The sequence below is a fragment of the Pezoporus flaviventris genome, unplaced genomic scaffold (assembly GCF_033815535.1).
Source record: "Pezoporus flaviventris isolate CSIRO_AGI_PZ_B2104156 unplaced genomic scaffold, CSIRO_AGI_Pfla_v1 ptg000015l, whole genome shotgun sequence".
NCBI classification, from domain to species: domain Eukaryota; kingdom Metazoa; phylum Chordata; class Aves; order Psittaciformes; family Psittacidae; genus Pezoporus; species Pezoporus flaviventris.
The window spans coordinates 25,146,422-25,171,882 of NW_026892563.1; the positions used below are offsets into that span (position 1 = coordinate 25,146,422).

At 39.2% G+C, this 25,461-nt stretch overlaps 1 protein-coding gene across 1 annotated transcript in view; it reads left to right on the forward strand.

Moving 5' to 3' along the window:
* Positions 1-9,097: 9,097 nt before the first annotated feature.
* Positions 9,098-25,461, forward strand: part of SAMSN1 (SAM domain, SH3 domain and nuclear localization signals 1) — a 155,782-nt gene continuing 139,418 nt past the window's right edge. Inside the window, exon 1 of the mRNA XM_061453793.1 lies at positions 9,098-9,108. The gene's annotated coding sequence lies outside the window, so the exon portion shown is untranslated. The remainder of the gene's footprint in view (positions 9,109-25,461) is intronic.

Below are 25,461 nucleotides of genomic sequence, written 5' to 3' on the forward strand. Positions count from 1 at the left end.
GCGTAGTTTGACAGAGGTCTGTGCTGTGCGCTGTATTTAGCGTGACCAAAATCAGTAATATATTATCTGAGGATTTATTTTAAACTATGATTTACTACAACCTAGTAAGTTTTGTAGGCATGAAAATGAAGTGTGGTTTTATAATACACTCACATATTTAAATTACTGACACATTATTAGATTTCTTTATGTCATGTGGCAGATAATTGCAGATGAACTGTTAGAGCCAAAATAGACATATCCACTGGGCATCATACAGTGCTGTAAGAGGAAGAAAATGTTTGGAGGTTGTTTGCAAGGAGAGAAGTGCAAGGATACAGAAGAGTTTGATCATAATGGAGCAGGTCACAGAATTTCACTCACTTTTCCTATCATGCCTCTAAAAACATCCTCTACAATGGCACTCGGTGCGAGGGGAGGGCTTGGAAGGTTGGCAAGGAGTCAAGGACATGGCTCAGCATATGCTGTCTCATCCTAGTTCATGGAATGAACATCCTGCCACCACAGATGATCATCAGGTCACAGTGACCCTAGCTTCTATTTATTGCAATGGTGTATTGTTTGTTGTATAACTGCGTGGGCATGATATATGTAATCTGCTGTTAAAACCAAAAAGAAATATAGATGAGGCAGGGATATCCCTGAGTTGAATCCCAACTGGGCAGCTGACCCAATCATCCACTTTTCCTCTGCAGCCCTCTGCATGATTATCTGGGCTCCTTGTACTGACTGGAATGTGAGTCTATGATCAATAAACTAGCCCCTGTTGTGGTCCCACATTTCCCCTGACAGTATCAAACTGCACTACTGTTTCTGAGAATCTTTACATCTATACCCAGCGTTATCATAATACAGTATTCTTGACATATTTTCCCATTTCTCCAATCAGCAGTGAAAATATAGCAATGTCTATAATAGCGAGTGAATGCTGGGAGCTAAGCCTCTCCTTGAAGGGAGCTTCCAGGCTGGGAAAGTGTAAAGGAAAACTAGATGAGCTACAATAAAATAAACACCATGATCCAAATATAGTACTATGTTTGGGAAATGGTTTTTAATATTTTTTAGCTATGTCACTGAAAAATGAAAGTGATAAGAAATGTCTTCCTGCCACAATATCCAGAGAGGTTAGAATGACTTAAGTACAATTAGCGTTTTATTTGATGAATGTTATTGTTCTCTCTTCATGGAATAGCTCAGTGAAGACTGTGATGTTCTTTAATGCTTTTATTGTTCAGAATCATTTGACAAAGCGTTACTTCAATGTTTCCTGTTGAAACCAAGTTTCCTGTGAGATTTTGATTTTCGTACTTGTTTCTGAAGTGCTGTTGGTTACCTGTGAAAGGTAAATTATGTATTTCCTCTGTTTGGGTAGCTGATGCAGTCAAGACTCTCCCCCATGCTGGTTAAATTTGCTTTTATTTTGTTTTATAAACCACCTCCTTTTCAGGCAATTTAAACACAATTGCATAAATATCTGTACAGAAATTGAACCTGACTAAATTTAAAAATCTTTCAAATTAGTAGCAGGTTTAACCTCTGTCCAAAAAATCTCCCGAACTTCACTCTATATAATAGTGAATACAATCCGGGGGATAGAGAGAGAAGAAAGATATAAGACAGATCATCATCAGATCATCATCATCATAAGAAGCTGACCAGATAACTCCTGTGCTCTATTGCTGCAATTCATCCAGAGGGACAGTGTTAGTGCAGTGCAGTTACTTCTGAACCAGGAGACAGCTTTTGAGCAAACCCCAAATTTTCCCCATATATATTTCAGTTTTTTACATGCAGCTCCCTTTGTTTTGAGAAACTGGAAGCATGATATGAATCTGCATTTTTGTCAAAGGCAACATCTTTCCATGGAATTGAAATGGCTGCATATCATGGTGGCAGGGCAAGCCACAAATGGACACTTTAGGGTCTTCCTTATGTCGACTAAAGGAAAGAAGAGGTGCTAACTGAGCTTTCAGAGCTGCAGAGCAGCTCTATACAATCCTCTTCATTTCAAGCTGGTGTTGAGACCAAATGGCCTAATTGTCTAAAGCTAAATTCACAGCTGAAAGAGGTCTGCTGATGCAGCTCCTCTACAAAGTTTTGCTGGTAGTAGTGTCATTAAGACCTGAAAAGACTGATTTTGCCACCATAGCAAGTTCTGACTCCTTGGGTGAAATCTACTGGCAAAGTTAAATCTTTAAGGAGAAATGATCTTATGTTATTTGTACCAGTGATTTTACTGTAAAATATTATTGAAATGAAAATTTCCTCTCTAAACTGCAATGCTTTAACAGTGAAAGATTTTCATGTTAGACTATCCCCTTTGAAAATCAACAATAAATTTTCATAAAATTGAAGCCTTTTTAAAGCATGTATTTCAATCCAGAAGGGAGCTTTCCAAGAACTTGCCTTGTGTTGAACAACATACTTGCTGACTTAATAACATGGTACCAAGCCCAGGACAGTAAACCCTGCTGAGAGGTAAGATGTATTGGGTCAGGTTTGGAGCTGTTCCATTAGGGTTGCACCCCTTTTAATTCATTTGTGTCAAAGACAGAATAAACTCACATTTGTGGTATGTGGACCTATAATAAGATGTAAGTGCGACTATATTTATTTATTTTTAATATAATACCAGTAGAAGTGTTCCCAGGGAAATACTGGTGTAGAAGTCATGTCTGAAAACAATAGGAGACGGGATGACAATGCAACCACTTTAGAACTCCTACAACGTTTCGTGGTCTACAGTGAAATAATTTAACTTTAAAAAAATCAAATGTCAGTGGAATTTTTTCCAACTCACCACATTCACTGACCTTTGCATTGACTGTTCTCTGTAAGCCTTTGAGATGGAGCACATGCAGCGTGTGGAGTTCCATGTCATGTTGGTCATCATTCTCTGCTTGACATTTCTCGTGTTCCTAAGTCTATGTGTTCCAGATTAATGAGGCATTTGTTCTCGATCAAGAAGCTATGTAAGAATACACTTTTAATTGTAATGGGTTGTATATGATTAATTATTTCTACATGGTTTGCTTATATTTTTTGATAATTCAAAGCAGACTATTTTTTTCCCCACTGGGTACTGTCCAAATCTCTTCAATGTTCATACTGGTTATCACCCAAGAATTTATGGAAGTGAATTGTCTTCACAAGGGGTTGTGAGCTTCTTCAAAAAATTTGCCTGGAGCTCTTTGCTGTAATGGCTTTCAATGTCCTTTGTCTGTAAAAGGAATAAGATGGCTAACCCACAAGCTGGTTGCAAAAGCTGTGTTTAAGTTAATTTGTGGGTTTTTTGAAAGACCCCATTGTTTTAGGACTACTTATCTCACAGTTGGTTCTGCTGAGAGTATTTTAGTATTGTTCTGTGCTCATCTTTCTGTTTTTATTGAGGTCTCTTCTTTTAATTCAGATTTTTCTTTAGAAGAAACTGTGTTTCAATGCCCAGTACATTCCAAACTGGACCAAGCTGTTCCCCACGTGTGCTCCCTGAATGGGAAAAAAGGGCCGTGCCATGTGTTTTCATTTGCAAAGCTTGCTTCAGACTTTTTTCACACCCTGAGGAATTTCCGTTTGTTGCTGTTCTTCAAAGGACAAAAGGCTCAGTACTTCAGGGCCTGGGTCTTGAGGGAGTATTTGAAATCTCCAATTTTACAACCTTTCATTTCTCTTGGTTACATGGGACAAAATTTTGGCGAGTGTAACCATGGGCCTAACGGCAGTCAGCACACCACACTGAGCTCAGTTTGTACTCATAAGGGAAGATGAGATTTTTGTCTCCTCTGAATTAGCAAATAATTAAATTAACAGTAATCTTACCTTTCCCTATCAGATTTGTTGGTTTTAGCTACAGAGATTGCAAATGAATCACCTGTAGAAGGATTTGGGTGCAGAGGGAGGCTCTTTCTCTTCACATCACTTTGTCTGTAGCTATCAGATAGATAATCTGATCATCCACTCACAAGATATATTACCCTTTTATTAAGTGGGTCCAGTCTAGTAAAATAATAGCCATGAAAATGCTACAATAAAAGAATAATAAGAAACCAAATTGCTTGTTAGAGCTGTCCGTAGATAGCAGTCTGCTATTCAATGCCTTGTGACTGATATTTTACAGGTTTCATGTGAAATGTATGGCAGGCAGCAGGCACCCAGCTATTTTTCTTGGCTGTTTCCATTTCAGATGAACAGGGGTAACATTATGAGGAAAGATCCATTTATAAAAAAATGACCCATTAGGTCTAAACTTAGGGGCCATAGAACCAGATTATGTGCGATCTGTGGGTGGCTTTTGTGGCACATGGTGATTGACTCTATGTTCTCTCCTTCTCTTCTCATATAGAGCATGTCATGAGGAGCGGCTCCTCCAGAAGAACTTTCTTTGTAGGAAAGACATTCACATTACTTTGATTTTCCGTAGTATCTATCATGGCAGTATGTTCCTGTAGGGCAAGGGGCAGAGCTTTGTCAGTTAGGCTTACAGTAAAAGAGCACAAGTGGTGCGGAATGACTTAGCAGAGAATTACAAAGAGGAACTGCAAATGAAACAGACCACAGCATCCTGACAAAGTGCAGAGATGATGAAAACATCTAAAACCTGCCCTCCTCCCTTCCCCCTCCCTTCAGTATGGTATGTCATTCAGGGTTATTCTCACAAGTCCCAGGGACTCATTTGGGTGTAATTTCAAAGGTTAGCACCCTTCCCCATTCCTCAGTGGGAGGTCATTGCCCTTGATGCAGAGGCAACAGATCTGAATGTGTGGTTGCATATAAACTACCACAACTCCTGTATAGTATAATGCACAGAGCAGTAAAATGAAATAAACAGAAAAGCAGAAACACTTGACTGTTTCACCAGCCAGGAGGGCAGGTGGGAAGCATAATCCTCTACTCTACCTGGTGCAACTTTGTGGTCCTCATGGGTCACAGCTCTTGTTCTAGAAGGCACTTCTCCTACCCTAGTTGTCAGAGGCTGAATTTTGCACTCAGAAGTGCTGTTGTATAGATGCAAGCACATGAAAGGGGTGAGACGATGGCAGAGATGAGTAATGAAACTCTCTGAAGTACTGCTTTTGAACTCTGTGGCTACAATTGTACTGTCAAAAAAAACCCAGCAACCCAGCGTCAGGAGAGGACAGTAGATGTTAGCAGTTTTGCCCATGAAGTTTATTTTACTGCAAATAAAAATGACAACTTAAGTTTTAGCCTGAAGATTAAGACACAGAAAGAGCCTGTTTGAGTTAGACTGTAGAAAGGTGGAGCTGAGATATGGAACAGCTATGGTTAAAAGCAAAAGGGCTTATGTGGAGAATGATAGCGAAGCAAAAGTCAAGTAGAATTGTTAGTGTCTCGCTGAAGCTGAAAACATATGCTTCATTTAAAATGATAATTTATGGAGGTTTGATTGCCAGGTATTCAATTTGGTCCTGGAATCACTTGAACTCAGATTATGTTTGTAGAACAGTCATGCTTTACACAAATATTGTCAGTGTCAGCTGTATAGAACAGTCTTCCTTTTTTTTTTTTTATTAAGCATAATTGTAATTAGTTGAGTAAAATGACAATTACATCCAAAAGGGATCTCTTCCAGTAAAAAATTATGCTATGCTACCTATTGCAAGTCTCATAAATGGTTTCATAATCAGATTCAGTCATCCTTTCCTCTATGTGGATGGCCTATAACCTACAGAATCTGTTGTTAATTTGTGAGCTTGGGGGTTTGAACAGAGCTTGCTAAAAAGTTCATGCAGAGTTAGTACCGAGCACCTTCTTGGGGAGACTGATTTAAATATAGCTGGCTGAGCCAACTAGAACCTTTTGTAAGGTTACCATCATTAGATGAACTTTAGGACTGCTGGACCTAGTGAACTAGTTCTGCCAAAAATAGTAAAGCTTTCCTGCTGAACTCAGTTGAAATCAGCTCATGTGCTGGAGTCAATTGCTGATCACAAAGGACAAAATGTTTCTCCAAATAATCACAAAAACTTATTTTTCCTCTAGTCTGCATTAGACAGTGTAAACAAGTGACCAAAATGGTAAAAGAGAGGTGCTTGTAGAGGTGCTTGATGAATGATTGATAGGTTAAAAGGAATAAGGTCATGCATAATCTATAGGAGAACTAAAAATGACAACGGTAATGCAGGGCAAGCTTCTAAATACTGAAGATTTGCAGGTCCATCACAAAGTGCATACTACTTCATAGACACAGTAGTCAACATTATTCTATGAAAAGGTCCTGGAAATGCAAAGTGTGGGTTACATCCCAGTGAAGGAAATTCTAGAGCTGAGTTAGATTTAAAACTTCATTTCTCAAAACTCAATTGTCCTCCACAGCATGGGGAAGGTAGAGCAGGATGAGGAAAAAAACCCTTCAGCTATGTTCTAAGAATGAGATGGTCAGATCTAAAGCATGCTGAAGTGAAAGCTTGTTTTGGTTTTGCTGAGCTTTGTATCAAAGAAAAGGGTCACAGGTATCGGTCAAAGCAACCCTTTCAGGCACCCAGTGAAAGATTTTTGCTTGTGGATGCAGCAAGACTAAGATGCTCATCTTCAACTTCTTTATAAATGAAGCAGTACTGAACTGTTCTGGGAATATTTGAACTTTAATAAGCTGATCTTTAATAAAAAGACCACTTACACCATGGCAATCCAAAACTCACATTATGAGAAATTCCCTAAAGAGAGCCCAAATTAGAATTTGTTGGATTTTGAGACTGTGGTTATCCCAAATTCGTGCATAGTGATCTATTATCTCCCAAGCCAAGGGCATTTCCTATTTCAGTTTCATAAATGCTTATCCTGGCCATTAACATGGAACAGATATTAAAAACAAAAGTAACATTTCTGTTGGCTTTTCCTCTTTTTGGAAACCTTTTGACCCACACTAATTAGTATCAGTCTCTTCACACCTATTGAATACCCATCAGGGAACTCCCATAGCACAAATCTGAACTGCGCTATATAAAAGCAGATATATTTTAGATTAACTGTTTTGTATATTTTCTGATAGGTCAGCATGGGGATCTGATTCTTTAGAATGAAGATAATGAAAACACCTATACTTGACACATTCACCATTGACAGAACTGTGAACCTGAGCTTGTGTGAAATAAACTGTGCAAAAAGTCCTGGTGGAGAAACATCTGCTGTAAATGTTCCAGTAGGGAAAAGATACTGTCTGCCTGAAAAATGTAGGACAAATTCACAAATGCAGCATGTTGCTGTTTAACAGATATACGTGGCCTTAGGGACCCATGCGGCTCCATTACTCGTCCAAAGTTCAAAATAAAGAGAAAAATAAGTTTTGACAGTCACTTCTGAGGGAAGCGATAACAGATCAAAGGACTGTCTTTTATTGCGATATTTTCATCATTATGGAAAAGAATCACTTTGGACTTTAGCTGCTGTTTGAAATCTTTACCTTTTAATAAGTGAACTCTGTAAATGTAGCTCAGAGAACAAAGGTTCCTCTTTTACAGTTAAACTTTTAACCCTTGAGGTTGAATTGGTGGAGACCAGAGTGAAAATCCACTGTGTTTTCACTGAACTTTTTACCCTTTGAAAAAAGCTGAACAAGTTTAAAGTTCATACACTGAGCAAGAGGTCTCTACTGGGGATTTCTGGTATTATTAACTTCCTGACCTCAGATAATTAAAAGGGAAGAGTGGAGGCAGGGCAGACTTTGACTCAACTTTGAACTTTTAACCTCTTGAGGAGCATTTTTAGTGTGCAAGTGGTAGGCACAGTAAACTCTTATTAACTTTATTTAACCCATGGACATGAAAAAATGTCAGCAGGCCAAAATTATCCTTTGTTCCTTATGTCATATTTCTATTTGTGTAGCAGTTAAAACTCGAGGGGGATATTGTTTAGATACAAAAGTGACAGAGACAACTATTTTCCAGGAACTGGCAAGTACAGTAGTCAAGCAAAAGGGAGAAACGGCCATGAATCTGTCAGATGTTGCAGCAGGGTTTGTAATTCAGACTGTGTTGGGTTTTAGCTTTAGGACATACAGCAATATTTTAGTGTTCCCCCTTAGCAAAATTTTCCTTACAGAGCGGAGGTATTTTATCTTTTTATTCAATCAGGCTTTACTTCTTCAAGCGTTAAACACAGTAATACTCAGAAGCCCAGGAGATTATGGATTTATTGACTAGAAAATAATTAAAGAAGTAGCATTGCGAATTCTGTATTTGAACACATAAATTGTACTTTCCCATGGCTATAACATAAATGAAAGAATAAAATCTGTGCTTCTTGTCTCAGCAAGATGATTATCATCTGTGGTCAGTTGTTTATCAGGGATACTATTTACTATGAAGTAGTCTGGGGAAAAATATGGGAAGCAGTAAAAGCTAAACCTCTTAGCATCAGTTTTATTGGGGCGTAAAACAGAATTATCCTGAATCTATGTTGTCAGAGATAAAAGAACTTAGCAAAAATAAATAAATAAATGCAAAGAATATTGAATGAAAATATTTCCTGTAAGAGAAAGCTGCAAGCATCTGGAGAAGAATGTCAATAATAGGTATCCTCTCTTCTTTTTTTCATTATAAGAAAAGAAAGGACACAAGTGATGTTATTTCTTATGGTTCCCTAAATGTTCTAAATGATTGCTAAATCATAGCAATCATTTGTCTTGTCCAACAGGAACTCAGAAGTGTTCCATGTAAATGGAAAGTGTTCAAATTCATTTCACAATCAGAAAAAAAAATGCAGAAAGTCTTTTGGAAGCAGATGTGCTATAGCATAAAATAGCTGCATTAGGATTATTAGAAGATTAGCAGAAGAATCTCCAGGCTGTCTAGATGTTATGGTAAGTATGGATGCATGCATCTTGAAAGTTTTGAATTTGGAATATTTTTCAAACCTCTTGATTAAAGCCAGCTGAACACTGATAAAAAATATCCCCCAAAATTTTAAAACAAATACACAGATCAAATAGTTCTTTAGGAGATCACCCTGTATGCCCTATGAAAAGTACCCTAAAAGAGATAAGTTTGAAATTTTTGGCAAAAAATGCTTGGAAAGGCACCAGATTAGCCTGGGTTTCTATTGGCTTTCATTGGGGTTTTACTGCTTAAAAATGTTGGTTACATTACAAGGTAGTGTGATGCAATTGAAGTAGATCTGTAGACTGAAACAGTTAGTGTTGTAGATCCCAAAACTCATGCTATATGCATGCGGAAGGTGTATTTCAGACTACCTCTAGTCTAATCCCATGAGCATAACACCCATAGTGGCAGGAGCACATCATAAGTACTCCTAAGGTTTGTTTTCTGGTCTATTTTTAACCTGGAAGAATCTGTGTCATGTGCTCTGTGACTGCCCAACAGTGCAAACCGGTGGGCAAGAAGTGGAAGTGATGGAGGGACGTCTTCCAAAACAACTGCCTGTTCCGGACTGAAATGCCTATGCAGATGCACCTGATGCCATTGCAACAGGGAGCAGGCGTCAGCCTCCGTGACCAAGATCACGTACCACGCTGGAAGCCTCCTTGTGGTTTGTGATCAGCATCTAATATTTCCTGCTTGGGCTAGGACTGTCACAGCAAGTCTGAATTAAATATGCTGTATTGAACCTGAAAGAAGTGTTGGTCTGTGTCTATGAAGTCCTGACTCAGGAAAGCACTAAGGCTGCTATTTATATGCAGGAAAAGTGAAATTATGAGTAGACTGCTATTGGTCAAAAATCATAGTGGAGGGAAGAATACTTCAGTTAAGAAAGCACATAAAATTTCTTTTTCTGAAATGTAGATTTAAACTTACATGAGGCCTCCAGCTGGGTCTTGTTGAGCACTGGCCAGTGAGGTGCCTTCCTTCTGGATGGGGATGTGGCCTCCTCTTCAGGGCACAGTGAAAGAAAGGGAGTGATATGCTTATAAAAAACACCTTTCCTGTGCTCTATTTGCAGAGCAGGGTGAATCCTTTCATGGTGCCCTGGCTTCAGGGGAGAGTATGAAAAACATGGCAAGGCCCCATGTTTGGGCTGAGCAGGTTTAACCTTTGCTGCACCAGTGGTTGGTGCTGGGCAGGATTTCCTGTGCTCCCTTTGCAACTTTTAGTTCTGAAGATTTTCCAGATTTTCAACTGCAAGGTAGGAGGCTTCGAAGCCTGGTCACTAGGCCAAACTGGGCTTTTTTCCACGTGGATGACAAAAAGCACTCTTGGATAGAAGTTAAATTCCTGCTGCAAGTCTGGGGTTAGTGAGACCATCTCTATTAGCAGGTTCCCCAGATTTGATATTTTTCAGCATAGACACAAGAGTGCATTTTTCACTGATCTGGATTGCTGAACTGTCTGAACTGGCTTAATGCAGAGGTTTTCCAAAAAGCACTTAGCTTGTGGTATATAGTTGGCACAGCAGATTTCAGCCGGAGCTAGACAGGAGAAGTTTGGCAAAGTTACAGGCAATTAATAGCAGGGTTTTTATCATAACAAGCACTGGGAAACCTTGCTACCAGCCCCTCCTGCAAACTCACAGTTCATACACAGAAACAGAAGATGTAAAATCAGCATGAGTGTGTATGCATATGTGCATGTGGATGGATGGAGAGTGTCAACATATGCATGAGTTTGCGTACTGCAGAGCTACTCGTGTGAGAAAGTACCAGCGCCTGTTCCTAGGCATGGATTAAGGAAGGCAATTAGACATATGCTTAAACGCTAGGGCTGCCTTCCTCTATCAGACCTTTGGAAACTCATCTATCGTGTGGAAGCACTGAATTTGTGCTTTCCTTTAGATTTCAACGCTGGCCACAGAGAAAAATCAACAGCAGCTGTACTCTGTGGCAAGAACCTCAAGTCTACTCATCTGTACTTGCTGTCCCTTAAGCAAAGAGATGTCTCACCTGTTTTTGCAGACTTGGTTCCTGAACATGGGGAATGTGTTCAGCTTTTAGTGGAGATAGAGATGCAAGCAGGAAAATCCTTGTAATAGAGATACTTAGCACTCATATGCGACTCTGCAGGAAGTAACTGTATGATATAGAAAAATATTGTTGGGACAAAGCTGCACTGTATTTTTTCTTGAATTGAACATAAAGGGATTATGGACCAGATAAAATAGAAGACAAATAATTATTATCATCTGCATAGAGATGGAGAGCAGAAGTTAAATGGTTTACCTGGTCTTCCGGATGAAACCATGTCAGGATAAGGTTTAGAAAGTCAAAGCTTCTTTCTCAGTTCCTCCACCCAGCCCATATGTCACTATCTTGCTCTCATGCTGATCATGGGTAGCTTTTCTTTTCCCTTTTTTTCTGAGTGGGCATGTAATAGACAGAGCTTATAAAAATTGGGAAACAAAATTCTCACCTGGCTCTGCATTTTGAAATGAGAATGAAAGAGGAATCCTCATAAATATCACATCCCACACACTCTGCCCTTGAGTCCTTCAAAGCCAAATAATCAAGGCTGAAATGTATTCCATGGATGGAAGGGAGTTACAAACCTGCTCTACCTTGCAAAGGGGTACTTACAGCTTAAATTCTGTCAAGGCGAGGGACAGAAAGGAGATATAACTGAATTACAAACCCTGCTTGGGCATTTAGGGGGATAGCACTCTACTTACTAGGGCTAAACGGAAAGGCCAAGCCTAGCTTTAAACATGTGCAATCAGTCAGGGTAATAGTAACAGTGGTAAAAACTGGTAGTGAATGCACTTATCCTTTTATTTCACAGTTCTGCCCTGCCTGCAGCTGCCCTTGGCTGGTCTGAGCACAGCTGTGAGTGACCGATGAGTTGAGAGCCAAATACCACATCAGTATGTGGAACTGCATCATGTGAAAACTTTCCCCTGCAGCATTTCTTTGCTGATGGGCCATTTCACCTGCTTCACCCCTCACACCAAGTGAATCATGTAGCCTTGCAAAGACCCTGATTTGAAGTACCAGACAGGACAGGTGGTTGCAAGGAGAGTACAAGGAGAAAGCTCAGCCAACAAAAAAGAGCCATACTGCAGATCCAGAAAGTGTTTCCTTGACAGTCTGAAATCAGGCTCCTTTGAAGATGTATTTTCATGACCTCATGGTGTTTCTCAAAGGCAAGCTTGAAAAATCTCACCTGGGGCTCACTTTTGTTCCTTAGCCATTGCTTTCTTAGATTATACATAAGTTTGATAATATGCAAAGATTTGTCTGTAGTGACTACTACTTATGCCAGGTCAGTTGATGGATGTGTGAGTCTGTTCTTCATTATTACTTTATGACTCTGAAGAGAACACATCTGAGTGTCCACAGGGATGAAGAAGACATGATCCTTGCTGATAACTCTTTGCAATCAAATTTGAGACTTGGTAGCAAAGGATGAAAGGACAAAATGGTGAATAGGTTTAGTATGAGGAGTTTTATCAGCAACAGACTGCACACTCATCATCTTTATGGTAAGATGAAAAAGGTTTGGTTTTGTTCTGTTTCATTTTTTGTTCAATTTAAGTAAGTCTGTAGGGTTAATCTGTAGCTACAGGTGTTAAGAACATCATGCCTCAAGTTTGAGAAGGGACCAAACACTTACTGGTTTACAACTCAAAGGAAAGTTTAAATTTAAGATTGAAGCTCATATTATAAAGCTGAACTTCTCATGAGTCAGCACTGTGATAGACAACTTCTCTTCTGTTTGCTTCTTTTGTGCCATAGCTGTATTTCCAACAGCTTAACAGAGCAGCATCCCAATCAGTTTAACAATGACATTTCAGACCTTGTTGGCTAACTGGCTACTGGCAGAGAAATCTTCCTCCCTTGGATGGTATTTTCTTGCCAGAAAGGGAAAGCATATTACTGTCCACTAGATAAATTATAGAACTATACAAAAGGAGGGACACATTAATAGCCTTTCTCACCTTCATGTCCAAGTTGCTTATTAGTTGCTTATTTTTCACTCTCAGCAGTGGGACTTCTTACACAGAATGAAGATCAAAGTGTGTTCTTGTCTCATGCCTCGTGCCTAGCAAAAGCCAGATAATAAAATGTGTTATTCCTGATGTTCCTTGGTGAAGAGCTGTGAGGCAAAAAAAGCACATAACTATTTTAGAGAAAAATACTACTTTAAATCAGGGGTGCTAGTGAACAGGAAAACAAATAGCAAAAGAAATCTTCAGGCTTCAAGTTAAGACATAAAATAGGAAATGAATGAACCACAACTGATCATATTTTCAGTTTTATGAAATTTTGTTTTCTTTCACACTCATCAATACGAAAATATGCAGCTGAATTTTAAAGCATAAGCGCATAGCCTATTCACCTGATACAATGCTTTTCCTCTGACACATTTCAGTCCATCCACTGAACTGTATCAGGAGTACAGGAAGACATTTTGGGAGTATTTCAGGAACTTGCGTTGATCTAAAATCTCAGCCTCAGATCCTATCTTACTGGTCACCAGTCCATTAGGACCACTGGATACTGTACTGAAGGAGTACTTGTTTGTATGTGTGGGATTTTGAATGCTTGTTACTCATCACCAAGTCTTCATTTTTTGACAAGTCACAAAAGTCAAATCAAAGCACAAAACAGCGGTCTGTGACTACGGTGAAAGTACCATAAAATCAGCGGTCACAGGTAGTATGCAAAAGATTATACTAATTCTGCACTACCGAAAAATTGCTGCTAGTAGTTCCAAAATTTAAGGCTTACTTCCTCCTTCACTTCCTCCTAAAAAGGACCCTTATTATGTTCTGGAAAGATATCATTATATTGAATTAATATTTGTCCAACATCACATATTGTCCAAGAGGAAGTCAGAGAAAGCAAACGAAAAGATTTTTTCCTAACTTCTCACTATTTAAGGCAATTGAAGTAAATTGTAGTAAGTGAAAGTTCAACAGAATCAGAAAGTGGAGCTGAGAGTCTGACCCAGTGAAAGAACATGAGGAGTCACCATTCTGGCTGTACCCCAGCTTTCCCTCCCAAGAAATGCAGATTCACTCTCCTTTTAAGACACATTACCACCTTAGCAAAAAAATCCCCTCATCGTTGCTAGTCACAGTTGTAAATTTGATATGCCTGCTTTATTAGCTTATACACAGTACCTTTAACAAAACGCATGTGTTTTTAAGATGTTCTTGTTTACAAGTACCCTGTTCCCTGAAGAAGGGTAATTTTTAATGTCATAAAAAACTTCATCTGTTGTTTCTAACACTGATATATCTAGTGTAAACAGCCTTCCCCAATGAAGAAAAGGGAAAAGGAAGAATGCAGAAAGTACTCTATGAAAACTGAGTTAGGACCACACCAAGCCTGCCTTTTCTCCCTGGTGGCAATGGGGCACAGCAATGTGTTCTCCTCGAGTGTACTGCCATTTTCTCCTTTTAGGGTAGCAAATCCTGATCTGTAAAGTTCACAGTGGCACAGGAGCTGCAGCCAGTTCCAGGAATTTGCTGCTGCTCCCTGGGTCAGCTCAATGTTGCTTTCATCAGAAGTGCCACTGCAGTGGGAAGAAGTTGTTATAACGAGTTTCAGGAGGCATTGACATAATCAGGTCAACTGGAGGTGCATAAACAAGTGAGGGGAAGGAACAAAACCCACAGAGAAATGTATATCTTTCTACCCTGTCCCTGGGAGACAAAAAGCAAAAAGCCTTTGCTCTCACCTGCTAGCATGGCATCCTTGCTCCCCCGTTTTCTCTTTTTGGCTGTAAGGTGTTTTCTTCTTTACAACCTGACAGATGCAAGGACATTTTCATCCATTGCATGGATCTTAGGCAAATTTTCTCTTTCTTCTTGTTGTTATTGTGACAGGCAGATTTTTTAACAGGCTGCTTAATGGCTAGGTACCCCCACTAAGGGATGTCTGTCACTGAAATGGAGAAAGAACAAGGTCTCTCTGGGGGCCTCAGGGCCACTGGGGAGGGGAGAAGAGAGAACTTAAAGGAATATTCTACATTGCAGGACCAGCTAGGGAGCTTGTGCCTCTGATGATGAAAACATTACTGGGCTTTTGTATTTTCTCTACTTGTGAGCCTATTGAAAGTTTTTATGACAACTGTGATCTGAAGAGAGCCAGGAAAAATACCATGTTATGTAATTTGTATCGGGAGATGACACATGTTAATGTGAACTTTAGTCAGTCATAGAGCAGGCTGCTGTTATAGCTGAGGCTGAAAACTAAAAAGAAATGTAGTCCAAAAGTGTTGAAGTTACTGGAGAACCCTCTGTGATACTAGCAGCCTGCAGTCCTGGCTGGCTGGAAGATGAAGTATTGTGTATTTATTGGGCATTTAGAGTACCTACTTAGTAGTATGCATGCCAATATTTAATGCGGTGTCTATGTTGCTCTAAGATAACTGATTTAATGAGGAAGAAAGAAGGCAGATTCTGTTGTTTGTGCTGTCATTATTGCTGAGCAATTCATTTTCCTTTGGAGGGCTTGGAGAATAAGAAAAGGAGTTTCCATCAGTCCCACCTCCATTAAGCGTCCAAATTAGCCAACAGAGGAAGAGGATGGTGTTAAGAGGGAAATAGGAACCAATTTGTTCATGAGAAGCTGAATTTTTGTGAACTGCTGCATCACTGAATTGCAAGAACTCATGGGTTAAGGAAACCAGTTTTAGAAGATGCTCTTGGGGAAAGTTTGAAGTGCTCTAAAACAAAGATGCAGTTGGCATCTTCTTTTTAATGCAGTTAGATACTGTGACCTTCTTTTTGCAGCAGCGCAGAGCTGAAGACTGCTTTTGACATTAGTGGGTGAAGATCTGCAGGGGTTTTGAATAAGGGTGATGTCCTTGTAAGTGCAATCTCCCACTTCTGGCAAGGGAGTGGCAGCGTATTACTGTCTATATTTGGATTATTACCATGCTTTCTACCTACTTACACTTCACTTGCAATTTTGGATAAGTAGAGTCATCATCTTCATTTTATGCCCCAGGTTTTTGTCTGGTACAGCTGTGGAGTGTTAACAGCTGCTAGTTTTTGTTAAAGAAGTAGCTGCACTTCAGGAAGAGTCAATGAGATTTCTGCTCTACAGTTTGTGAAGCACTTTGTCGATCAAGGTGTGTAAAAAGTACTTAATAATTTTGATCTTACAAGAATAATTCGGTTAAAAGAGATTCTGATCTATGTTTTGATGTGCAACTTACTACTGATTTGTTATACAGTATGCAGAAAATCTTGGGCTCACGTTACTGAGCCTCACAGAACAAAAACCCAGGTCTAGAAATTAGATTACTACTCTGCAGCTCAGTGATTACAATAAATAAATTAAAAAAAAAATACTCTACCACTGTATTTACATTCTTGTGCAAATCAGGTCATCCTGCCCTTTGAGTTCTGTTTTCCACAGAATGGGCCAAATCCATTCCCAGTGTGACTCCCTTGACTCCAGCACAGTTGCACAAGAGATGACTGTACCTCATTAAGTCTGCAGACTAACTATTTTGATTAGGGATAAAAAACAGTATTTGGGTGGAGTCTTATTCGTGTTGGCATGCTAGGTGGTTTTCTTCATTGACACTAACTGAAGCTGGAACAGATATTGTTTACTTATATTCATAAGTAATTTATATATTTAAAATATATAAGTATATATTTTATCTGCTTTCTAGCTATTGCACAGAACTAACCATAAGACTGTAAATGGCAGCAAAATCAGAAGAGAAAATAAATAGCATGTCTTAGCTGTGTCTTCCTCTGTAATACCATTCTTTGCTGAAATTACAGATATGGTTCTACTGCAAACACAAGGAAGGAATTGGGTTATTTGGCTTCGTGCTTCCTCTGAACTGGGGGGCACTGGGAGTGGATTAGCCATGACGGGAGAAATGCTCACTTGAGCACCCCACAGAGGATGTATAGAGAGCCAGCTGTGGGTACTAGCACCAGGAACCTCCCAGGAGAGGCAGGAAGAGGCAACAGGGGCTGGAAAGTCCTGTGAGAGAGGTGGGATATCAAGCAGGAAAATGCTAGCCTTCAGCATGGGAAGGTATGAGAGACATTTGGGGGAGAGTGAGAGAGAGCTGGCTGGGAAGGCAAATGTGAGAAATCAGAGGCTTTCTGGGGACTGAAAGAAAAGTCATATGAGGTGCATGAGGAAGAGACAGTGGGACATTTTTGGTATAGAGAGGAGAAGACCTGACTAGAGTCACCCCATGCTGTACAGCAGGAAAGCTTTCAGTGGACGACTGATTTAATCCCTCTGCCCCTATACAAGAGAAACCGGCCAAGGCAGTCTTCTTTCACTTGTCTCATCTCCAATTACTTTGCATAGACAGGGACCTACAGTGCCCCAGACTGTGTCTGGTGGTAAATAAATAAATCTGATTGACTAGCGCTGTGAACATTAATTCTCTGGGAGTAGCAGCAGAGTGGCATTGCCCTTTGTACATGCAAGGGCTGGGGGAAAAAAATACTGTAGCACTTTTCTTCCTGATGTTTAGCTGAAAGTAACATTAAAGACCTCAGCTCCTCCCAGCAGGTCATTAAGCCCCAGGAAATACCCTGGTCCTCTATCGTTATTGCTTAATTATTTTCAGCTCTGTAATCTAATTTGCAGTTTGACTCTATGTTGATTCTAGCTGCCGTATCATAACCTTGGCAGCACAGGAAACGCAGCGCAGGGCTAGCTGTATTGATGTCTAAATCCTTTCCATGAAAAGGGCCTTTTCCTAAGCCTGCAGCTTTGGGAGCCTGCTCATTTTCTAGAAAGGCTGAAACCTTCAATATTCTGGCGAGTTCACTTTCTCCCTGTTTTACAGGGTGTACGATGCAAAACTGAGTAATGAAAGGTCTTTTATTGAGTATGTGCAATGACTCTGTAGTTTTAAAGCAGGATGTTAGAGAAATATCTCACACAGAGGAACTGTTAACATATTCCTTTTATTTTAATTAAATATAACAGATGCTTCGGATGTTCCTAAAAACAAGGAAATAAACCCAGAGCTATGCAGGGAAGCTGTCTGAGTATGGGAATTACAAATGAGATAAATTAACAATTGAAACAATTTAAAACCTGAAGTATTGTTAAATACATGTTATCTAAAGCAGATAGCTTTACTTCAAACAGAAATAACTGAGTTTATGCAGTACCTCTTATGGAGGTACAGTTATCTGGTCTCTCTGGAAATCTCCAAAAACTAACAGGAAATTAGAGCCGTAAGGAGTCATCTGCTTTGAGATATGTCTCACCAGAAGTCTCATTCTTATGTCTGGACTTGTCTGACAAAATACAGGGACAATCCATACAGTTCATAGTATGTGATATATGGGATGCTTTTGAGCTCAAATGTTCTCATGGATGCGTATTTGTCATAGGAGCCTGTGGGAGGGTGCTTAATCTGAAATAAAGCAAAAAGGGAAAGAATGTGAAGGGGCCTCTGAAGTGCAAATCTCCAGGAAAAGCTGTCAAAGAGGCACAGAAGGAAATAATCTATGCTAGGAGATGAAAATGGGGGAAGCATATGGAAATTAGTGATCAGCAGTCCAAGGACTATGTTTTGGGCAAATATCCTTAATGAGTAGGAAGTACTGCAAGCATGATTGTATTCTGTTTTTCCTGTAGCCTTTTTGTTTCCAACCCTTGCATGCATACCTCTGAACCTTGGCTTCAAACCAGGTTAAATAAAATAAACCTTCCCATTGTTTTGCTACAGGTTCGTTTTGTGTCAAGGTGCACCAGGATAAAGCAGAGGGCCTGAGTCAGGAACCTGAGGGCTCGGGGTGTCAGAGGTGCAGAGGAGGGGTGAGTTTGCTTGAGCTGTGTGTACTGAAGTACCCTGGCAGGTGCAAGATAAACTATGAAGCTTATATTGCCACATGTTGGGTTTCCCCAAGGCTGGTGCAGGGAAAGTTCCTTCTCTGCAGTGTATGGGGGATACACGGGCCATTTCTCAGCCTATGGGGATGGTCAGGCACCCCTATATGATGCTTCTGCCCTGTGTAAAAGCAAGGCTCCCAACTAATTTTGAAATTTCAGGATCAGGGAAAAAGAGATTTCTGCACAGTGAAGATGGCATGTTCTAGGCTACTGGACCCAGCTGAGAGGGGCTGGCTCTAAAACGCTGCACTCTGTTCAGTCTTCCTCATATTAGGGATGTAGACTATGGGAATATACAGAAGAGTTATTCCTGCTTCTCTTTTCTTCTTTGTCACACAGCTCTGCAGACCCTTGTGAGCCTGCAGGCTACAGCATCCCTTTTGCCAGGACTGCCATTATCCCCACAGCAGGGAGTTTCAGGAGCTGCTGTTTGTACACTGCAGTGGTATGTGCTAACTAACCATTACAGTGAAAACTACAATAATACACTGGAGCTGTCTCAGAGCTGTTGTTCAAATGCATGTGTGTACAGGGGAAGTAAAGAAAAATTGCAATTAGTCTCCATATCCCCTACATAGGAAAACGATTGCTGTAATGTCCAGATCACCTTTTCTCTACTCCCGAGCCCTGTGTCAGACTTAAAAATGCTTACTGAGGTCATTGGATGACCTTTGGTCCTCTAGTAATGCAGGATCAGATCCTTTCTCCCTGTAAAAGACATAACAAAGGGTGAGTAAATGGCAACCTCCCCTTTCTTCATCATGCAGCATGGTGACCCTTTCGTATGATCAGAAACAAATATAATGATTCAGGAAGAAAGGCCTTAATGCTTGGAAGAAAGGCTGAAGACAGAAGATATTCAAATGACAGCTAGAAGAAGGGAACAACACTGATATAATTGGAGTAGACAAAGAATGTTCACTTTATGACACATTCTGAGAAACATCCAGGAACATTTGTTGTGCCAAAGAGGGTTCATGGTTCAGTGGAAATGCCATCTTCCAGTGGGGAAGTAAGTAGAAGAGGCAGTGCTCTCTGATCAGACAAGAAAACAAAAATAGTTCAGTGTTCCACCGCAGATAGTTGTGTACAAGTTTACATATATAATTATGATAATAGTCCTGCTACCTCTGTATAGCATTTCCTTGAGTGGCTGTTCCACTGAGGGATGACTGTTCGCTAGCGAAGGGGTCTTTTTAATTCACCTCATAAACAACAGTGTTCAGATGATTTTAAATACATAAGAAGTTATGGATCATGTCTTAACCAGTGTCTGATGACATACAAATTATTCAGACTTATTTATTCAAATGCTGGTAAATCTGCCATGGCAGTCTCATGTAACAATAAGCAATATCAATTGGAGTTCTTGGCTTAAAGAAAATAAGTTTGAAGAAGTGTCTTTTTTTAAGCTTTTTTTAGAAGAAAAGATTCTCTTTCTTCACTCAAACTGCAACAAATTCCACAAAATTTTGAGGTATAGAGAGACAAGCTACATGAGAGTTCAACAACAGAAGCCAGAAGCAGCCCTGAGACCATTTGGTCTGACCTGAATGACACGTTTCATCTGGCTCATCTCTTGATGATCAAAGGCACATGTACACACACACACACACACACACATACATAGTTTATGAACCAGACAAGTAGTCTAATATCCATATACAAAATTTCTGTGTGTGAGTGTATGCAATATGCATATACATATATTTCATGTTGTTCAAAGGGGAATTATGTTCCTCTAATTGTCTGGGCTTAAACCCTGGGAGAAAAAGTATCTTTGCTCTTGATGGTATGGGCAGCTGAACCTGCTCGGGGTAGAGAGTCCCAGGGAGGCTGGCTGGAGAGAGAGCATCCATAGAGCTCTCTTCAGAAAAATAGCGACACTTTCTGATGCGACAGCAGGGATTCACAGGCTTTGCATCACTCAGAAAATCATTGAGTAACTGAAATCAAGACTGAAAGCAGGACCTGCCTGCAAGGATAGCATGGGCAGAAGAGGGAGCAGTTCATAAACCCTTCTAATACGCTTCTCAGTTGCTGAGATTTTTCTCTATGTAAAAAGTTAATTATACTATTTTTTGTAGTTTAATAATAACTGGGGGGGGGGGGTGTAGCGTGAACATTTTTAAGGTTTTGGGGTAGCTGAAGAGGTCTAGACACATTCACCTCTGTGCTGTTGTCTGGCTTGGGCTGTGCAGGGCTTTCTGATGCAAGCCAAATAGTTTGTACTAAATGAGGAACAGCTTCCATATGGGCAACCAGCTTTTTCACAAAGGCATCACAGGGGGAGAATCTACCATATCCCTGCACGAGTGCTGACTGATTTAACTTTTAACAGTGTTCTTTATTACTAACTGGAATTAGTTAGGCCTAAGATCCCAGCCTTTGTTTTTGTTCTTATGACTTCCTTTGCTGAAGTGCTGATCCTCTAAGCTTCAAGTACTTGCTCCCAAGTAAAGTGATTTTAACTGCAATCAGATCAGCTCCTGATCTTTTGGCTAGAAAACATAAGTTAAATTGTCTCCCACTGTAAGGCATCTTTTCTTTGTATATATTTAGTTTTCTTTCTCCGTTTTGGCTCCGAGATATAAACATTAGACCTGTATCCTAGAATATATCTGATTTACCAATGTATGTTCATTAGCCCTTCTCCTACTAACACGTCTCTTAGGCGCATCTGAAGGCTGTGAAAGCCTTTTTTCCAAGAAGATCAGGTTGAACTGCTGTTCACTGAAATCCAAAATCTTTAACAGAGATACAACCAGGGTGTAACATCTCAGAGGTCTATGTGTGACCTTTATTTCTTGTTCCACTCACTCAAGAAATTAATTGTTATAAAAATTTTAGTAGTTTAACAAACATTTTATAATATAGTAAAAAAACTACTTACAGTCTACAAAATCTATATATATTTATCAAAAGAAATAATATTGTGGTAAGTCACTTGATCTTTTGCTAAGATCTTTGGTATGTTACTGTTGTTTGTTACAAACCTGTTTTTGCAAAAAGAGTTATATGTGTAATTTGCATTATCATGGCACAGCACAGCCTCTGGTGGTTTGATTTTCCAGAACTCCAAGAGACCTAGAAGTCTACTGGTTGAACATTCAGCTAAGCTTATTCTTCCATAAGGTGATCTTCTATATCAGCTTGCTTTCTAATATATGCAGCATAGTCCATGTTACAACTGAGCCCTCAAGGCCTTGCATTTTGAGCAAAGGATTGCACTTACCCATGTAACCAAAAGTTTTGCATGATGGTGCTTTTACCCTGTAATGTGTTCTGCAAACTCTTTCCAGAAGCTTCTTCTCTTCCATTAAAAGAAGAAAAACCTCTTTCTGAACTTTGCATCTGTCATACAAAATCTTAAGCCGATGCACAAATAACAAACGTGTATTTGTCATAAGTTAGACATCCGCTTAAATGCTGCATTATTCTTTAATAAGCAGTTTTATATCCATTGGTTCCTTTGTTATGAGTAGTGAGGGAAAAATATTCTATACGCTTCTCTTTTCTAAAGTAGAAGCAGCTGCTGCTGGCATCACTTTCTGTGTTTTGAACTTTCCATTGTGACAGACTACTGAACACTTTTCAGTGGGGGTACCTGTGGCACATTTGACTGAATAAATTCTGTCGTGGGACACACACCTGGTAAAAGGTTCTGTTTAATTTCCAGTATTATTAAAGTGGTAATAAGTGTGGCAGAAACCAGCCTACAATATGTCTAATTTGGGGAAAAGCTATCCATTTAATTTCTTTTAGGGAATCTGTGCATGTGTAGGTACAGGATATCTCTATGTGTGTAATACTTAAAGAATTGATATCTTAGTAAGAAATACTTGGCTCTGAGAGCCTTAGAGCTGAAAAACTGAGTAAATCAATATATCACTTACTAAACCAACAAGTAATAGTTTGAAAACAACATTTGTTCATTCTAACTTGCACATTTGACCTTGCATACGTATCTAAGGCAAGCAACATTCTTAAGAGGTGGTGCCAGGATGTAGAATTATTTCTTATGACTACAGTTCTCTAGGCTGCTCTCAGTTGTGTTTCTGAATGGTAAGCCAAACTTATCCTTGGAGTAAGACCATTTTATTCAATGGATGCATTTGGCCCATTAACTTTAGCCTGCCATAAAGTCAAGGGTAAAAGGATATCTTTATGCAGGGCAGAATCACTGCAGATGTGCTACTAAACACTGAGGATTAGAATGGAGATATTCTGGTCCTCATAGCACTTTCATATGGCTTTTTAGCCTTTTTAAAATAGCAAAATTACAAGGATTTTCTTCTTGTACTTCTAAGAAGAAATCATAGTTTCATTTATTTACACAAAGTGGTGAAACTTCATTAGAAATGCAATTATGTTTCCTAAATCGTTTAGAACTTCTGTGCGTGTGCTTGCTAAGCAATAATAGTTCTAATTACAATTTCATAAACTGCCTGGAGGCAAAATGGTAGGTTATACATGAACTTTCCAGTATTACTGTTTGGGCTTGAACAGTTTTATGAATTATTTTAAACCTACATATTTTGAAAGAAAATAAGTTTAAATGGACTAAAACCCCATTCACCTTAATCTTGTATGTAGGTCTACAGGAAATCAGTGGGACCACTTGGCTGAATATATCAGTTAGCCTTAGGCTCTTGAATTTCATTTTAAGTGTCATTTTATAATATGTTTTGATAATATGCAACATTTTGTCTGAACAATACTACTCATATTTTTCCAGTATTCTGAAAACCTAAAAACCCCACGACAGTAAAGTATTTTACCAGCAGAATTAGAGGGATTTTCTCCTTAAAATTTAAAGACTCCTTACATTTTTATTTTGTTTAGAATCATCATGATTGGATTTTAGCAGCAAATAGTTTATAGTGTATTTCTTTAGTGTATATATTATGAAAGTAAGAGATTTCATTCATAAAGAAGTGCAGCTCGTGACTATATTTAATTACAATGTTCTAAACTGAAATACATAGCCAGTGGGAATAGGACTATTGATTAAAAACCAGGATAGCTTCTGTTTAGTCTGTTGGAGGCTCCTCTTTTTTATTTCCAATTACCGTGTGTAGGAGAGGTCAGTCTGATTGCATTATAAAATTAGGTTAAGAGACAGTATTTCTACCACTGAATTGTATGTGATCCATTTCTTAAGAAAAGACACAGTAGAATACTTTCACTCTAAATTCAGAGCGCTTTGCTGTGCCTGGCATAAAGAGTTTTATTCTACCCTTCAAATTCATCATTACAAAACTAGAGATGCTTGCAAAACAAAGAACGCAACAAACTGATATTTGTATGAGTGTAAACAGTCTGTTTTGTACTATGTATTTGCCTTCAATTTCAGGGAAATTTGCTATGGAAATTATAATGGATGTTTGGAGAGCGTAAAAATGCAGAAGGAGCATCACAAGGATTTTGTAGAAGGGGTTCTCATACTAATATCAGAGAACTATATATATTTTCTCTGGGACAGCAGCTTTTATCTGACAGCCTAGTTGAGCTGTCTGAGCATTCCCAGAAGGGAGGCAAGCGGGCTGAGAGCTGCTGAGCTCCATGGGCACTGATTGCTCTATGTTCATCAAACAGGTGGCAACAGTTCTTATTCTGTGTTACGGCCAGGTTTGTATTTGTCTGATGAAATATGCTAATTAATGAAATGTGATAATGTTAATATATGAATAAAAAGCATAGTAAGATTTTCCAAGAAGATAACTAGGTTTTACATAAGGCCACTTCTCAATGAGTTGTAAATTGATAGAAAAAAAAAGCTGGAAAGGATCTTGAAGAGTCATTTGCCCTGCCCTGCTTAAATCAGTCCCACATAAACCACCCTGACAGATTTTTCCTTAAAAACTGCCAGCATGAGGATTCTATGACCAGCCCAGGCAGTCTGTCTACCCTTACAAAAGCTTTTCCTAGTGTGAAGCGTTTTCCTTGGTGCAATTTAAGGCCATTACTTTTTGTCCTCTGCACAGTGTATAAGAAGAGCAGTTTATTTTCTTCCTTTTTCATAGCAACTTTTTACATATTTGAAAGCTGTTATCATGTCACCTCTTAGTCTTCAATTTTCTAGACTAAACAAGCCCAGTTTATTCTATACTCTTCCAAGGGTCATGTTTTTTAGGCTTCTGATCATTCAAGAAATGCTTAGTGAAACTCCCAACTTTGGGAGTTGACTTTGGGAACCGAGTTATATATGCACTGTAAAAATCTTGCATTTGCAGAGCATCTAGACTTACTATAGTCATTTTTGCATAAGTGCCTTGAAATCAGCTTTTATGTCTAAATGTGTTTAAAAATAACAACAATACATCTTAGCAATGACCTTGTATATCCACACTGGTGAGAGCACTCAGCCTTTGACTTCTGTGTTTTACAAAGGTATGTGGGACAGATGGGTATCATGTATACTCACAAGACATCTGTTGGTGAGTAAAGATCGTTACAAAGGCATAAACCAGTGAATGTGTTTACAAGTACTCAACCACTGTTTCATATGCAGTAGTGTACAGAACTAGTGGAAAAGAAGGCCAAAACCAATTATAAAAAATGTGTCCCTATTCTCCTTGAACAATTAAAACATTTCAAATGTTTCTGCCATCTCCAGAATTATATGCAAAGCTGATTGAAGGAAGAATATGAAATAAGATTATCAGTCATCTAAAACAGGAAATTCTGATGACAGAGGTAGAATTCCTCTTCTCTTA